We start from the raw sequence: 12299 nt of genomic DNA on the forward strand, positions 1-12299 counted from the left end.
CAGAAAGAGTAGCAGTCAAAGGAAAGACACCGAAAGGAGAAAAGAGAAGACAAGAATTATTTGCTTTAGGGCAAAGCAATAGCTGTTTATGATTACATGGATAAATTACATGGTGTAATTTAAGGATTTAGATAGGTGTTTTCTTTTAATTCAGTATAGGAAAGTTTATTGATTTTTATAGGTTAATTGTTGTTTTCTCTTTATTTTCCTATCAGCATTCTGCATGTTGTGTTGTCATCCTCATTGAATATATGCATTGAAATTACCAAGCTATGGAAACCTGTGTATGGTAACTAATGTCAATGTAGTTTAAAGTGTTTCGGACAGAAGGAAATCAAAAGGGTTGGTCCTCCATAAATCTGTTTCTGATTTTGTGAAAAGTGCAGTGCTTCATGGAGAATATATGTAAAATATGCTATTTTGCAGGTCAGAAAATGAAGCACGGTTGCTGGAAAAAATGCAACTAACTGGTTAATGTAAAAATGTAACTAACTTATCATAAACATAGATGAAGCATGGTTCTTTTAGCATACCTTTAACTATTCCTACAAGTAGGAACTTCTGGCCTGAGAGGCGAAGACTCTTGCAAGTAGGGATGTGCGGAACCAGTTGGGTGGTCTGGCAGTTCGGTCCGGGGGTTTGGGGATTAGAGATCAACCCCCCCCCCCACCAGTTCTGTCGGACCAGAACCAGACCACCGGGTCCAGTCCAGCGGATTTTAAATTTTTTTAAAAAAAATGTTAAGGAAGTACCTGTAGCCCCTTTGGGGGTGCTTTCTGTAGCCGCAGCGGAGGGGGGTGTCCACGCGGGTTCCCTCTCCCCCCGCTGGCCTTCCTCATCATTGCTGCGGCCAGTAACGAAAGGCTTTTTGGCCCTTTTGGGCCTCTGTACAAGCAAGCGGCTGCCGAGCATGCAAAAGTGCCCTCTGCGAGGCCACAGCCGGACCGGGGGGGGACTTGACCGGGGGGGGGACCAGACTGGGGGGGTTTGATGTGGGCCGGACTGAACCGGGCCAGACGGTTCCGTGCACACCCCTAGTTGCAAGTAGCAGTGCTCACAAAAGTGCTTACCAAGCACTTCTATACTGCATCCCTAGTTGGTGATGTTCTCTAGTACAAAATAAGTTAAAAACTAAGACTCCCATTAGCAAATCTGTTATGCCTTACATTTCAAGAGCATGGATAAGAAGGCCTACTATTAGCAGAACATTTTCTGATTTATGATTGATTTGATTGATTGATTGATTGATTGATTAAGTACCGTCAAGTCGGTGTCGACTCTTAGCGACCACATAGATACATTCTCTCCAGGATGAGTTGTCTTCAACTTGGCCTTTAAGGTCTCTCAGTGGTGTATTCATTGCTGTTGTAATAGACTCCATCCACCTTGCTGCTGGTTGCCCTCTTCTTCTTTTTCCTTCAACTTTTCTCAGCATTATGGACTTCTCAAGGGAGCTGGGTCTTTGCATAATGTGTCCGAGGTATCATAGTTTGAGCCTGGTCATTTGTGCCTCGAGTGAAAATTCTAGATTGATTTGTTCTATGATCCATTGGTTTGTTTTCCTGGCTGTCCATGGTATCCTCAAAAGTCTTCTCCAGCACCAAAGTTCAAATTCATCAATACTTTTTCTATCTTGCTTCTTCAAAGTCCAGCTTTTGCAGCCATAGAGTGTTATAGGAAAAAACACTGTCTGAACTATTCTAATCTTTGTATGTATAGACATGTCACGGCATCTACTTATCCTTTCCAAGGCCATCGTTGCAAGCCTACCAAGTGCTGGTCTGCAGGGTATTTCTTGACTGCTGGATCCTTTAATGTTGATGGTCAATCCTAAAAGGCAGAAGCTATCCACCACTTCATTGTCTTTATTATCAATTCTGAGGCTGGTTGCTGTGCACGTTGTCATTAGTTTAGTCTTCTTTATATTTAGTCTTAGTCCCATTTTTTCACTGTGCTCCTTGACTTTCATTACTAGAGCTTGCAGATCATCCGCATTCTCAGCTATCAGAGTGGAGTCATCTGCATAGCGCAGGTTATTGATGTTTCTTCCTCCAACTTTAAAACTACGCTCATCTTCTTCCAATCCAGCTTCTCTCAGTATATGTTCAGCATATAAGTTGAATAAATAAGGAGAAAGAATACAGCCTTGTTTTACTCCTTTGCCGATCTGGAACCAGTCTGTTTCACCATGTTCTGTCTGGACTGTGTCTTCCTGTCCTGTGTATAGGTTTCTCATGAGAACAATGAGATGTTCTGGGATGTCTATTTTCCTAAGGATATTCCACAACTTGACATGGTCGACACAATCGAAGGCTTTTCTGTAGTCAATAAAGCACATATTGACTTCTTCTTGGTATTCTTTGGCTTTCTCAATTATCCAACGTGCATCAACAATAATGTCTCTTGTTCCTCAGCCTTTTCTGAAACCAACATGAACTTCCGGCATTTCCCTTTCCACATAGGACTCTAATCTGCATTGGATGATCCTGACCATTATTTTGATAGCATGTGAAATTAAGGATATTGTGCAATGGTTTGCACAATTCGTTCAGTCTCCTTTCTTTGGTATGAGTATGTAGACTGACCTCTTCCAAACTGTTGGCCATTGTGTCGTTCTCCAAATTTGCTGTCATAGTTTGGTTAGAGCCTTGACTAATTCTTCTTCTGTTGCCTGCCATATTTCTGTAGCTATTCCATCAATTCCTGTAGCCTTCCGACTTGGTAAGGACTGGAGTGCTGCTCTAACTTCATCTTCCCGTACTAGAGGTTCTTGCAAGTAGGGAATATCTTCTAGAGTATCTTGGATGTTGATGTCCCTGCTGTACAGATTTTGGAAGCTGGATAGCCTCCAAATTGCTTCATGGATAGCTGGATAGCTGTGTTTTTCTGTTTTAGCTTGACTTGGAACTTGCACATGAGCTGTTCCACAATCTGTTCCACAACCAGCCCCTGGCCACAATTTTGCTGTTATAACTGAGATCTTCCACCTCCTTGCCCCAATAATATAATCAATTTGACTTCAGTGTACTCCATCTAGTAATGTCCATGTGTATAGGCACCACTTTGGTTGTGTGAAGAATGTGTTAGCAATGAAGAGAAACTAATAATGGCAGAATTTAATAAGTCATTCTCCTGCTTCATTTCTGTTTCCTAGGCCATACAGTCCCACTGTGTTTTCCTCCTTACCACTTCCAACTTTGGCATTCCAGTCCCCAACCACCAGCATCACATCTTGCTTGCATGTTCTGTCAATTTCAGACTGGACTTGAGCATAAAACTCATCAACTTCCTCTTCTTCTGCATCAGTCGTTGGGGCATAGACTTGAAAAACTGTCATGTGAAAGGGTTGTCCATGAAATCTAATTGATATTATTCAGTCACTGACTGCATTGTACTCAAGTACTGTCATTGCTATATCCTTCCTGACTATGAAAGCAACACCGTTTCTTCATTGTTTTCCGTGTCCTGAGTAGTAAATGGTATGATTTCTGACTGAAAGTGTCCTATTCCAGTCCATTTTAATTCACTGATGCCTGAGATGTCAATCTGTAGTTGATTCATTTCATCTTTCACTGTGTCGAGCTTACCCATATTCGTGCTATATATTTCCCCTTTATTATTTTTCCTTTTTTTTGAAGAGAACCCTCCCAGTTCAATTTTTCCCCACCCCATGCTTTATTGTTATCTACCTTGGTAAGAGCTCATGAGGATCACAATGTAAACTTGGTCATTTTCCCATCCTATCAGCGTTATAGGAGTGTTATCAATGAGTGCACCATGGAGAGAAGGTAAAACAAATTTTACATCCCAAGTGTGATTGTTCCTAGCTTGCAGAAGAGGTTGCAACTTGCAAGATCCCAGGCTCATCTCTATGATTATGGTTAGTACAGAGTGCCTGTCATCTTGAAAGCTTCTACTGTTTAAGCAAAAATAGTTCCTCCGGATATACAGCATTGGCAATGATCTATGAATGACCTATATTTACTAATGCTTAAGTAACACAATATCATCAGATGGCAAATTTTGCTTGATATCATACTTTCATTTCAAGATTTAATCATCATTCAGAACATTTAAAGTTGTGGTGGGCCATTCTCATTATAAACCAGAACATAACCCTAAAAATTAAATCATTAATTTTTCTGGTAGCAGAATCTTTCTCACAATATGTATGTTGGACCCACCACTGATGTTAGGAAAAGTCGAGCTGGTGGCAACTGCAGAGGAACCTCTCTAGATGATCTCAATAGGCAATGAGGCTCATAGTGAGGAAGATGTTCTCTTAGAATCCCTGAGCTCTATGCTGTTTAGGACTTTATAGATTACAACCAGCACCTTGTATTTTGCCTGGAAACTTATCTGCATCCAGTGTAGTTCTTTTAATATAGGAGTAATATGGTCTCTTCAAGATGATCTAGAGACCAACCCGGCTTTCACATTCTGTACCAACTGCAGTTTCCGGACTTCATACAAATAGCAATAGCACTTACATTTATATACCGCTCTATAGCCGGAGCTCTCTAAGCGGTTTACAATGATTTAGCATATTGCCCCCAACATTCTGGGTACTCAAAGGCAAAGGCAGCCCCACATAGAGTGCATTGCAGTAGTCAAGTCTGGAGGTTATCAGCATATGCCCCACTGTTCTGAGGTTGTTTATCTCAAGAAATGGACATAGCTGGCATATCAGCCAAAGCTGATAAAAAGCACCTCTGGCCACTGCCTCAAGCTGAGACACCAGAGAGATCCAGAAGCACACCCACATAGTGGTCTGCAAATAGGTTCAATGCTGAACAGCTGGTTAGGGTGGCAGGGAGGCTGGTGGAGGGAGGGGGAACCCCCACCCCCGCCACCTAGAGGAAGTCCTCCAGAGGAGGTAAGTGATAAAAAAAAATATTATTTTAAAAAATATTGTGAACCCCCCCCCCGACCAAACCAAATGAGGGGGGAGTGTTCAAGGGGGTGCCAGGCCAAACTTGCCCTGTCCGGTTCAGGTTTGGTTCAGACTCGAACTGAACCAGCCGGTTCCATGCACACCCCTACTCCCAGGTTGCTTTCCTGTTCCTGGGGAAGTGTGACCTCCATCCAGAATGGTCTATTCAAACTGTCTGTGACAGTCCAGGTTCTATCAAACTCTAGGGTATTCAGAGGGTTCTATCAAACTCTAGCATATTTGTGGATGGAGGAACTATATATGGCATGGAAGAGCTAGGGTTGATTTTCATTAACTATCGTTGAATTCTACGGGACAATTCTATGGGTTTCAATCTGAAGCATAGTTTATGTGAAGCAAAATCTGGCACTCTTATCAGTCATTACTATAATCAAGGGCAGTGTACTGGTACGAGCAATGCTCTTTCCATTGGATCATGACAATATACAGGCTTTCTGCCTTACATATCTCATTCAACATAATTATGGGCATCTTGCTAGTGAAAATTTAGGCAGAACATAATGTGCCATTCAGGACTGATTCAGCTAAACAAGAAATAACATATTAAGAACTTCTCATATGGTGGAACAGTCAACCCTAATGTGTGGGCTAGCCCATCTATTCCCATGCTTCTGCAAGCCCCTTTTTGGTGGTTTGGCCAAGGCGTCATGGAAACTGGAAGTAACTGTGTGGTAAGCAGATGAGTCCAAATGAATTGTCTCACAGATTGCCTTGCACACAGTTGCTTTAATCTGCCTCTCATGTTTGTTTCTGTGAATTGTCTGCAGATCTCTAGGTTAAACAAATTAGCTGAAATGGTGGCTGACATTCTCTGCAGCTCTCTAGGTGAAGGAAGGTGATGAAAAGAGGGCTGTGGAGAATGTCAGCCAGTGACAATTTATGATGATTGCTTATCATAAGATTATTTCTTCCATTTATATCCTCTTCTTTCTTCAGCAAATTCAGGATATCATCCTTGGTTCTTCCTCTTCTTTATCTTCATAACAACCTGTGAGGCACAGTAGATTAGACTAAGAGATGGGACTTTCCCAGAGTCGCCCAGTAAACTTCCTAGCTGATGGGTCATATGAACTTAGTCCCCCAATCTCAGTCCTAGCAATGCTCTCATATATATATATATATATATATATATATATATATATATATTCATAAAATGCTGTAAGATCTCAAAACCTTTTATTGATCCTTCTATTATTAAATGAGGGATTAATGAATAGTAAACCTTTTGTAGTAAAAACAGTAAAGAGGTTTCCAGACACCCAAGAAAAAGCAATATTGTAGAAGGAATGATGTACAATTATAGTGTTTGTGGTTTGGATTAGTCAGGAATATATCCAAACTTCGCTTCGTATTTTCTGACTGGCTCAAATGGACTCTTAATTTTATGGCCTAACATACACTGAGACATGCCCTACAATTAAAAAACAATCTTATGAAATACACTTAATTATAATTTACAATTACTGGCAGTACAACCTAGGAACAAAGTGCCACCCAACCTTTAGAACTGCAATTACGAAATTGTTTTGAAATGAAAAACCCTGCCTGGAATGAACTTAGTGACCTTGTGCCACAAAAGGTGAGTGAGGCCTTTTAAAATTATTATTACAATTCTTCCCAAAGCTTAAAACAGCTCTCAGTTTAACCAATGTTTAATGCACTGTGTCAATTGATAACTAACACAATCTGTGTTTTAGGTATGCCAGAAACCTAATTTGCAATACAGGTCAGTGTGGGGTTTTGGAAACATTCTGAAATGTGTTTATTAGGATTGACTGACACATCCAGAAAAAGCATGGGGTACAATCCTTCTGGTACAGTAACACATCAAAATTGAGGGATGGGGGTGATTCAAAATCTTCCTGTCTGTAGAGAACAGGAATATTAGGGAAATGGGTTCTAGAGAAACATGCTAGGTTGTTTTTTTTTTTTTTTAATGCAACCGTTTCTTTTGGTTCAGAATGAGCACTTAATTATGCATTTCCCCACCTGAACAACTGCAGTTTAAGGAAGGCTACACCATATGCATTTTTCCCTGAACACACCGTTCAACTCTAAAATGACACAATTTAAATGTAATCTTAGAGCAATCATGACCATATAACAGTGACAAATACATTTAAAATACAGCATGACACAGAAGACCCCAATTAGTTGTATTACTCCATTGACACAACATATAATAATTCATATTCAATTTGCATAAATGCAGTGCTCACCAGGACATAGCTGGTAGACAGTGCAAATCTGCAAGGTGGGTTACTTTGCAGAAGCCATATTGCAAGATAAGTATAAAGTTGATGAAGAAAATTTCTGTCACATCTTATTTTAGAACCAATACTCTGATTACTAACAAAAATGCCTCACTGAGGGAGGGAAGGATGCCTCCATGTTTGAAGGAGGCAACTGTGAGACCTTTGCTTAAGAAGCCTGCTATAGAGCCCTCAGTGATGGATAATTATAGACCAGTCTCCAACCTCCCCTGGGTGGGCAAGTTAATTGAGAGGGTGGTGGCTGATCAACTCCAGGCAGTTTTGGATGATACTGATTATCTAGATCCATTTCAAACTGGCTTTAGAGCAGGCTATGGGATGGAGACAGCCTTGGTCGGCATGATAGATGATCTCTGCCAAGGAATGGACAGAGAGTGTGTGACCCTCTTGGTTCTTTTTGACTTTTCTGCGGCTTTCAATATTATCAACCATGGTATCCTTCTGAATAACTTGGGGGATTTGGGAATAGGTGGCACTGCTTTGCAGTGGTTCCGTTTCTATCTCTCTGGTAGATTACACATGGTGTCACTCGGAGATAGTTGCTCTCTGAAATGAGAGCTATTGTATGGTGTCCCTCAGGGCTCCATCCTGTCTCTGATGCTTTTTAACATCTACATGAAACCGCTGGGCGAGATTTGGAGCAGGGTGTTACCAATATGCTGATGACACCCAAATCTATTTCTCCATGGCATCATCATCATCATCATCATCATTATCATCATATGGCATAGACCCCTGAAGGAACAGGTACATAGCTTGGGAGTGCTTATGGACCCAGGCCTCACTTTGGTTTCTCAGGTTGAGGCTATGCCAGGAACACTTTTTATCAACTTTGGTTGATATGACAGCTGTGTCCATTCCTTGAGGATAATGATCTCAGAACTGTTGTGCTCTCTCTAGTAACCTGTAGGCTTGACTACTGCAATCCGCTCTACATGGGGCTGCCTTTGTATGTGGTTCGGGAACTTCAGTTGGTTCAAAATGCAGTGGCTAGACTGGTCTCAGAGAGACCATATTACACCTGTTATAAAGCAATCCAGAAATCAATTTAAAATCAGACCTTTGCCCAATTCCTTTGAAATAATTGTGGTAGCTTCCTTGCGCCCACTGGGCACCACCACCCACAACACCCTGCTGTGGGCCAACCCTTACCCCCTGATGCGAAGCTATGCGTCTGCTGAAAGCTCCATTATTCCCTATGGGAAGAATTCTTAAAGATGCGCAAACTTAAAATATTCACAAAAAATCAGCCCTTTGCCCAATTCCTTTGAAATTTTTGTGGTAGCTTCCACTTATTGGGCACTACAACCCGCACTCACTCTTTTGTCCACATGACCCATTTTTAAATCCAAATTAATTCAGATTCTGATTAATTCAGATCCAAATCAAAGGTGTTTCATAAGGCTTAATTTCAGACAAAATCCGAATTGGGGGTGTTTTGGATTCGGTCCAAATTGAAACACAAAAAATTCAAAACGCACAACCCTAGAATGTGCTCCCTATAGACATTTGTGGTTTAACATCTTTACCAGCCTTCAAAAGAGCCCTTAAGTCACATTTTTTAAAAAGCCAGGCTTTTAGTAATTTCTGAGTTTTAAATTTTTTAACGCTGTTTAGATTTTTTTAATTGCTGTAATTTCTGAATGTGTTAGCTTTTTCAATGCTTGTTTGAATCGCTGGTCTTCTTTGTCTTTGTTTTTGTGAACTGCTGGGGCCTCTGAAGTCAGGAGTTATATAAATCAAATAAATCAAACAAACAAACAAACAGACACATAAATAAATAAATAATCATGTTACAGGAAAGGTACCTGCATGTTTACATAATCTAATATACAGCTGTTTAACAACAGAAAGGGGTGGCATATGCTCAGAAGAGGAAGGAAACCATAAAACCAAAGGTAAGGCTGGTTAAAGACTATTAAAATTTTGCTGTTACCTGCATATCAAATACATGGTGGCGATAACTAAGGATTTGTGCCAATGAAGGCCAGTTGTATTTTACATTAATGCATTCTTTAGGGTATCTGGCTTTGATTCTGACTTTTTGAACTTACTTTTGTGCATACATAAGGCAAAGCGTTTACATATCATGTATGGATTAACATAAAGATATAGGGATATATTTGCATGTGAAATTAGATTTAGTGATTGTGTATTTCTTTGTAAATAAGAAAATAAAAATGGTTGGTTAAATAGCTGTGCAGTCTTCTCTGGACTCCAGGTATGCTTTTCTTTTGTTGGCGTTGCGGCAGGCAGTGCAGCCCTGTAGAGTACTGCAAAGCACTGCTGAGTTTTTGATTGGGCCAAGTACAGTTAACTGGTGAACTCCTTGGTCACCACCATCCAGAGGCATGATTGTCTATTATTGGCTGAGTAGCTGTCCATTTTAAGTCAAACAATTATTATTTAAGTACTTGTAAAGGTACTTATATTATTTAGGAAGTGGTTTTATACCAAGTTAGACCATTGGTCCATCTAGCAGTAGACTATAGATCAGGGCTGCTCAACCTTGGCCCTCCTGCAGATGTTGGTGTACAACTCCCATAATCCCTGGCTGTTGGCCACTGTGACTGGGGATTATGGAGTTGTAGTCCAAAAGCAGCTGGGGGGGGGGCAAGGTTCAGCAGGCCTGCTGTAGATGTACAGTGTAGTATTGTCTACACTGACTGGCAGTGGCTCTCCAAGGTTTCAGGCAAGATCTTTTCCCAGCTCTACCTGGAGAGTAGGGCTGGAGATGCTAGGGAATGAACCTGGAACCTTCTGCATGCAAAGCAAATGCTATACCACTGAGCTAGGACCCTGAGCTAGGACCCATTTAAAATCTTCTTGGAGAGCAACTGCACCTATAGTTGTTTTTCCCCATGAAGTGCTAAACTAGAAGGGAAGAAAGCAGTGTTGCAATGGATACCAAGAAAGCAGATGTCTGTTTTGAATTGTGCCACCCACACTGATCCTATTTGCTGCTTGCCATTTGAATTTATAGTGATTAACTCAGGGATTGGCACAGTTCACTTTGCCAGTGTCGGGCATGTAGAGTCGGCATCTGTGACACCTGAAAAATCTTCCATCTGGAAGCATCCTTTGTGAATGGAGCTATAATGAATAAGAGCAGAGCAATTAAAAAATGGTAAAGCAGTCAAGCATGAGCTTGCTTGCTAATTTAAATTGGACCCTCCTATCAACTATTATGATTGTTTAACAATATGGAAGGTTCTACAAAGTGCTATGACTTTCCAGGGGGGGACTCATTTAACACCCATTTCTTATTACTTTGTAGAAGAGCAGTGCAGATTGAAGAAGCTTTGTAAAGTTTGTACTTCAAAAGTTGGCTCAGAAACTACAGGGTGTATTTGAGTCTTGAAAGGAAGACCTAATCAATCCAGCAATCTTAAAGCAATTGATTATCACATATATCGTCTATCACTTCAGGCAATTACCCAGAGCGGAGATAAACTTATCACACATTGATTATCACTTAAACTAAAAGTGAGAATTGACCCTTGCTCTACAGGAATCTAGCTTGTGGATACTGAGTTGCGGTTTCCAAAGGCAACAAGTGAAGATGGCAAAGTTGCTTCACCCACCCACTCAGATACAGCCTGCAAGATCTTTAATTGGAATGCTTCCTCCTCCTCAGCCACTCCATATAGCAACTTCTTTTCTTTAGTGCAAAAGCTCTGCCCCCTTCCTCCATAAGAGGTCAAGATACAGGTCCAGCTCTCCTGGGTCTTTACTTTCTCTTCTCCCAGCCAGCCTCTGCCTCTTGCTCCACGTCCAGTAAAAACCAATCAGCACTCATTAGACACTCAAAGCAGCATCTTCTTTCATACCTATTTAATACACATTATTAAACTGGGGAAGAGTAGTAGAGAAATGTATTTAGGTTTTGTATTTCATACCATCCTGAAAACTCACTGGGGCCATTCACACAATCACATGGGTGGTTGGGTAGTAGGGGTGTGCAGAAAACCGGATTTGCCAGTTTGGATTGAATCTGGAACAGCTCAGTTTGGGCCTGGTCGAGCCGGACCTGGTTTGAGTTCAAACTGAGCCACCTCGACAGGCTTGGAACTATACTGGTAAAGGGAAATCAAGTGAGATGCCCTTTACCAGTACTGGCAGGGGTAGGGTGGAGATTTTCCTACATATAGAGGGGGTAGAAAGGGAGTAAATATGTACTTACAAGTATTAGCGGTGGCTGTGGCAGCCACGTGGGGGCGGTGGCTCCCCCAATCCTGCCAGCCTCCCCCAGAGTAGCCTGGGCCAGGTTTGGGCCCAGTTTTGGCTTTGCACAGGCCTGGAGGTCACTAAAATTGCCTCCACATTTGCACAGAGGCCATTTGTGTGACTGTGCAATTTGTGTGGCCACGCAAATGACTTCTACGCATCTGTGGAGGCCATTTTAGTGATCTCCATGCCCGTACGGATGCCTGAACTGGGCACAAACCAGGCCCAAACTAGCCTGCGCTACTCAGGGGGAGGCCGGCAGGGGTGGAGAGGAGCGCCCCCCTTCCCCACAGCTGCTGCCACAGCTCATACTTGTAAGTACATTTTAATCCCCTCCCACCCCCTCTCTACATAGGAAAGGCCCCACTGCCTCTACCTGAACTGATAAAAGGGAATCGTCACCTGATTCCCCTTAACCAGTATAGCTCTGAGTCGGCTACCAGTATAGCTCAGAGTGAGCGCCCTGTTAACCCCTGGCTAAAAGATCCATGTGGATCCTGGCAGTTTTCATGGGCAGCCAAGTCCAGGCTTGGCTGTCTAAGCCTGGGCTTGGCTGCCCACGAAAACAGCCTTACTGTGATTAAAAAATACTTAGCTCTAATCAGGTACTGAAGTACATTATATCAAGCACAATAATAATATTTCACTACAGTGCAGAGTCACTAAACAGCATGTTGCTGGCATTTAACCTAATCCGGGTTTTGAGCAAGCACAATCACATAGTAAAATGAATTTGAGAGCTGTGATTGTATTTATCGAAAATACATTTCCCTTACTAAGTGGCTCACTTTCTGGGCAGCCAAAATGAATGAAAAAAGGAGCAATTTTGAAGTGGCAACTGTGGT

The 12299-nt window shown here is 41.7% G+C and overlaps 1 long non-coding RNA gene across 1 annotated transcript in view; it reads right to left on the reverse strand.

The window, feature by feature from the left end:
• Positions 1 to 5749: 5749 nt before the first annotated feature.
• Positions 5750 to 12299, reverse strand: part of LOC128348785 (uncharacterized) — a 36073-nt gene continuing 29523 nt past the window's right edge. Inside the window, exon 3 of the long non-coding RNA XR_008318329.1 lies at positions 5750 to 5942. This is a non-coding gene — a long non-coding RNA (uncharacterized LOC128348785). The remainder of the gene's footprint in view (positions 5943 to 12299) is intronic.

The sequence above is a fragment of the Hemicordylus capensis genome, chromosome 3, assembly GCF_027244095.1.
Source record: "Hemicordylus capensis ecotype Gifberg chromosome 3, rHemCap1.1.pri, whole genome shotgun sequence".
NCBI classification, from domain to species: Eukaryota; Metazoa; Chordata; class Lepidosauria; order Squamata; family Cordylidae; genus Hemicordylus; species Hemicordylus capensis.